General features: G+C 70.7%; 1 non-coding gene across 1 annotated transcript; it reads left to right on the top strand.

Moving 5' to 3' along the window:
- The first annotated feature begins 2,821 nt into the window (after window positions 1-2,821).
- LOC135978864 (5S ribosomal RNA) lies at window positions 2,822-2,940 on the top strand. The gene has a single exon (XR_010596220.1). It is a non-coding gene; the product is annotated as a 5S ribosomal RNA (ribosomal RNA).
- Window positions 2,941-5,000: the final 2,060 nt, after the last annotated feature.

Here is a 5,000-nt window from a genome sequence, read left to right as displayed (position 1 = left end):
TGACCTGGTGCCCGGGAGGGGACTCTGAAAATTTTTCAGCCCTTTCGACTCGGGGTTGACCTGGTGGCCGAGAGGGGACTCGCACGGCAGGCAAGCCGCCCTGGGCTCACCCTCCCCGGCCGCAGCGAGGGACTGCCACCCGGCCGACTGGATCGGGCCCCTGGAAGTCTGGAAAAAAGAATGGAACCTGACGCCTCCGAGGAGGGGGCGCCCAGGGAAGGAGGGAGATCCGGGTTGACCTGCTGACCGGACGGGAAAGAGGCCACCGGGCGTCCCCCCCCTTAAAACCTAGGGGTTGACCTGGTGGCCGGAAAGCGAACCGGCCAGCAGGTGAACCCGTTCGATTCCACGGGTTGACCTGGTGCCCGGGAAGCGAACCGGCCAGCAGGTGAACCCGTTCGATTCCACGGGTTGACCTGGTGCCCGGGAAGCGAACCGGCCAGCAGGTGAACCCGTTCGATTCCACGGGTTGACCTGGTGCCCGGGAGGGGACTCTGAAAATTTTTCAGCCCTTTCGACTCGGGGTTGACCTGGTGGCCGAGAGGGGACTCGCACGGCAGGCAAGCCGCCCTGGGCTCACCCTCCCCGGCCGCAGCGAGGGACTGCCTCCCGGTCGACTGGATCGGGCCCCTGGAAGTCTGGAAAAAAGAATGGAACCTGACGCCTCCGAGGAGGGGGCGCCCAGGGAAGGAGGGAGATCCGGGTTGACCTGCTGACCGGACGGGAAAGAGGCCACCGGGCGTCCCCCCCCCCTTAAAACCTAGGGGTTGACCTGGTGGCCGGAAAGCGAACCGGCCAGCAGGTGAACCCGTTCGATTCCACGGGTTGACCTGGTGCCCGGGAAGCGAACCGGCCAGCAGGTGAACCCGTTCGATTCCACGGGTTGACCTGGTGCCCGGGAAGCGAACCGGCCAGCAGGTGAACCCGTTCGATTCCACGGGTTGACCTGGTGCCCGGGAAGCGAACCGGCCAGCAGGTGAACCCGTTCGATTCCACGGGTTGACCTGGTGCCCGGGAGGGGACTCTGAAAATTTTTCAGCCCTTTCGACTCGGGGTTGACCTGGTGGCCGAGAGGGGACTCGCACGGCAGGCAAGCCGCCCTGGGCTCACCCTCCCCGGCCGCAGCGAGGGACTGCCACCCGGCCGACTGGATCGGGCCCCTGGAAGTCTGGAAAAAAGAATGGAACCTGACGCCTCCGAGGAGGGGGCACCCAGGGAAGGAGGGAGATCCGGGTTGACCTGCTGACCGGACGGGAAAGAGGCCACCGGGCGTCCCCCCCCCCTTAAAACCTAGGGGTTGACCTGGTGGCCGGAAAGCGAACCGGCCAGCCGGTGAACCCGTCCGATTCCACGGGTTGACCTGGTGGCCGGGAAGCGAACCGGCCAGCAGGTGAACCCGTTCGATTCCACGGGTTGACCTGGTGCCCGGGAGGGGACTCTGAAAATTTTTCAGCCCTTTCGACTCGGGGTTGACCTGGTGGCCGAGAGGGGACTCGCACGGCAGGCAAGCCGCCCTGGGCTCACCCTCCCCGGCCGCAGCGAGGGACTGCCACCCGGCCGACTGGATCGGGCCCCTGGAAGTCTGGAAAAAAGAATGGAACCTGACGCCTCCGAGGAGGGGGCGCCCAGGGAAGGAGGGAGATCCGGGTTGACCTGGTGACCGGACGGGAAAGAGGCCACCGGGCGTCCCCCCCTTAAAACCTAGGGGTTGACCTGGTGGCCGGAAAGCGAACCGGCCAGCCGGTGAACCCGTCCGATTCCACGGGTTGACCTGGTGGCCGGGAAGCGAACCGGCCAGCAGGTGAACCCGTTCGATTCCACGGGTTGACCTGGTGCCCGGGAGGGGACTCTGAAAATTTTTCAGCCCTTTCGACTCGCGGTTGACCTGGTGGCCGAGAGGGGACTCGCACGGCAGGCAAGCCGCCCTGGGCTGACCCTCCCCGGCCGCAGCGAGGGACTGCCTCCCGGCCGACAGGATCGGGCCCCTGGAAGTCTGGGGGGGGGGGGGAATCGCCCCACGCCTCCGAGGAGGGCTGCCCGGGCGGGCCTGGCCCCGGAGCTCGAAAAAAAAAAAAAGGATCGGGCCCACTAGAGACATGGACCAGGCCGCCCTGGGCTCACCCTCCCCGGCCGCAGCGAGGGACTGCCTCCCGGCCGACTGGATCGGGCCCCTGGAAGTCTGGGGGGGGGGGGGGGAAATGGAACCTGACGCCTCCGAGGAGGGGACGCCCAGGGAAGGAGGGAGATCCGGGTTGACCTGGTGACCGGACGGGAAAGAGGCCACCGGGCGTGCCCCCGTTAAAACCCCTAGGGGTTGACCTGGTGGCCGGAAAGCAAACCGGCCACTGGGTAGGCCGGTCGGCAACCTAGGGGTTGACCTGGTGGCCGGGAAGCGAACCGGCCAGCAGGTGAACCCGTCCGATTCCACGGGTTGACCTGGTGCCCGGGAGGGGACTCTGAAAATTTTTCAGCCCTTTCGACTCGGGGTTGACCTGGTGGCCGAGAGGGGCCTCGCACGGCAGGCAAGCCGCCCTGGGCTCACCCTCCCCGGCCGCAGCGAGGGACTGCCCCTCCCCACCCCCCGGCTGACAGGATCGGGCGCACTGGAAGTCCGGGACAGTATTTTCCCCGACGCCGGGGAGGGCGGGCGGAGGGGCTCTGGCGGCCAGCCCGGGCCCCGGAGCTCGAAAAGGAAAAAAGGACCGGGCCCGCGAGAGACGGGGGCCCTGCCGCAGGGGGGGGGGCAGTCCGACCGGGGCTCACCGTGCGGCAGGCCCGGGCGTCGGCAGGGGAAAGCGGGCGAGGAGGCGCGGGGCCGGGTGCCTACGGCCATACCGGACCGAACGCCCCCGATCCCGTCCGATCTCGGAAGGTAAACCGTCCCGGGCCTGGCTAGTACTTGGATGGGTGACCGCCTGGGAATCCCAGGTGCCGTAGGCAGCTTTTCCCGGTCCGAGTCAGCTCTCTCTCCTTTTCTGGGGGGGAAGGAGAGGGGGGGACGGGCCGGAAAGCCCCTCGTCGCTCCTGCCGAGTCGGAGGTCGCGGCCGCAGGTCACGGGTCTGGGCGCCTGGGGTCCGGCTCCCCACCCACCCGGCTTCCTCCGCGGAGGACCCCCCCCGGGGCCACCGAAGCCGCTGGGGGAGACGCCGGGCATGGGGCGGACTGGCCCGGACCCTCCCGGCCGCCGGCCCGCAGGTCCGCCCCGAATCCCCCCCCGCGGCCACCCAGGCCAGGCCTGGCCAGGCGGGACGGACGGCGGGTGTCCAGCGCCCAGCGGCTTCCTCCAGCGGGGACCCACGGACCCCAAAGCCGCAGGGGGAGGCCCCGGGCCTGGGACGGACTCGCTCGGACCCCCTGCGCCCGGCCGCCGGCCCGCGGGACCGCCCCGAATCCCCCCGCGGCCACCCAGGCCAGGCCTGGCCAGGCGGGACGGACGGCGGGTGTCCAGCGCCCAGCGGCTTCCTCCAGCGGGGACCCACGGACCCCAAAGCCGCAGGGGGAGACCCCAGGCCCGGGACCGACTCGCTCGGACCCCCCGCCTCCCCTGCGCCCGGCCGCCGGCCCGCGGGACCGCCCCGAATCCCCCCGCGGCCACCCAGGCCAGGCCTGGCCAGGCGGGACGGACGGCGGGTGTCCAGCTCCCAGTGGCTTCCGCCAGCGGGGACCCACGGACCCCAAAGCCGCAGGGGGAGGCCCCGGGCCCGGGACGGACTCGCTCGGACCCCCCGCCTCCCCTGCGCCCGGCCCCCGGCCCGCGGGACCGCCCCGAATCCCCCCGCGGCCATCCAGGCCAGGCCTGGCCTGGCGGGCCGGTGTGCAGCTCCCCCGGGCTTCCTCCCCCGACGACCCGCGCCCCCCTGAGCCGCAGGCGGAGACCCCGGCCCCGGGGCGGACCGGCCCGGGCTCGCCCGAGCCCCCTGCGCCCGGCCCGCAGGACCGCCCCCCCGAATCCCCCGGGAGAGGCCCGGCCTGCACGCCACTGACGACCCGCGGCCCCCAAAGTCGCAGGAGGCGCCCCCCCCCCCCGGTTAGCCCCGTCTCGCTCCGCGCCCCCCGCCCCTCGCTGCCGGGACCGGGCGCCGCCCCAGAGTCAGCCGCAGCCGGCCGGCCTGAGAGCTGCCCTCCTGTGGACGACGGTGAGTTTACCTTGATACTAACCGGCCGTCAGCCAGGTCAACCCCATTGCTAGACTGGGGTGGACCTGGTGGCCGAGTGGGGACTTGGAACATTTGACAGCTGCTTCCCGGGGCTTGACCGGTTGTCCTGAACGCCCCCCACCCCCACCCCCAGCCCCCGGCTCCTGCTCCCCTCTCCCCAGCCTCGGTGCTCCGCTCCCTGCCTCGGAGGCTGCCTCTCTGCGGCGCCTGCATCGCCTCCGAGGACGCGCACCCTCCGGAGGCTGGACGTAAACCCACCACTGCCGCCGACCCGGCTCTCCGAGGGACGACTGTGAGGCCCCCCACCCCACCCCACCCCCGGACCGCCCTGGGGACGACTGCTAAGCCTCCCCCACCGGACCGCCCGGGGGAAGACTGCGACGCCTCCCGCCAGGCCCCCACCCAGCCTGGGGGAAGACTGCTAAGCCTCCCCCCCCCACACACACACACACACTGTCGGGGGATGACGATTAAGCCTCTCCCGGACTGCCCGGGGGAAGACTATTAAGCCTCCCCTGGAACCACTATTAAGCCTGCCCCCGGAGTCCTCGGGGGATGACTGCTAAGCCTCCCCCACCGGACCACCCGGGGCAAGACTGCTAAGCCTCCCTCCCACACACACACACACTGTCAGGGGAGGACTATTAAGCTTTCCCGCTGGAGCGCCCGGGGCGGACGACTGTTAAGCCTGCCCCCGGAGTCCTCGGGGGAGGACTATTAAGCTTTCCCCCCTGGAGCGCCCGGGGGGGGGGGGGGGGGACGACTATTAAGCCTGGCCCCCGGAGTCCTCGGGGGACGACTATTAAGCCTCCCCCGGACCTGCTCCCTCTCGACTATTAAGC

This window comes from Chrysemys picta, unplaced genomic scaffold, assembly GCF_011386835.1.
Source record: "Chrysemys picta bellii isolate R12L10 unplaced genomic scaffold, ASM1138683v2 scaf495, whole genome shotgun sequence".
NCBI lineage: Eukaryota > Metazoa > Chordata > Testudines > Emydidae > Chrysemys > Chrysemys picta.
This window is presented reverse-complemented; position numbering and strand designations above follow the sequence as displayed.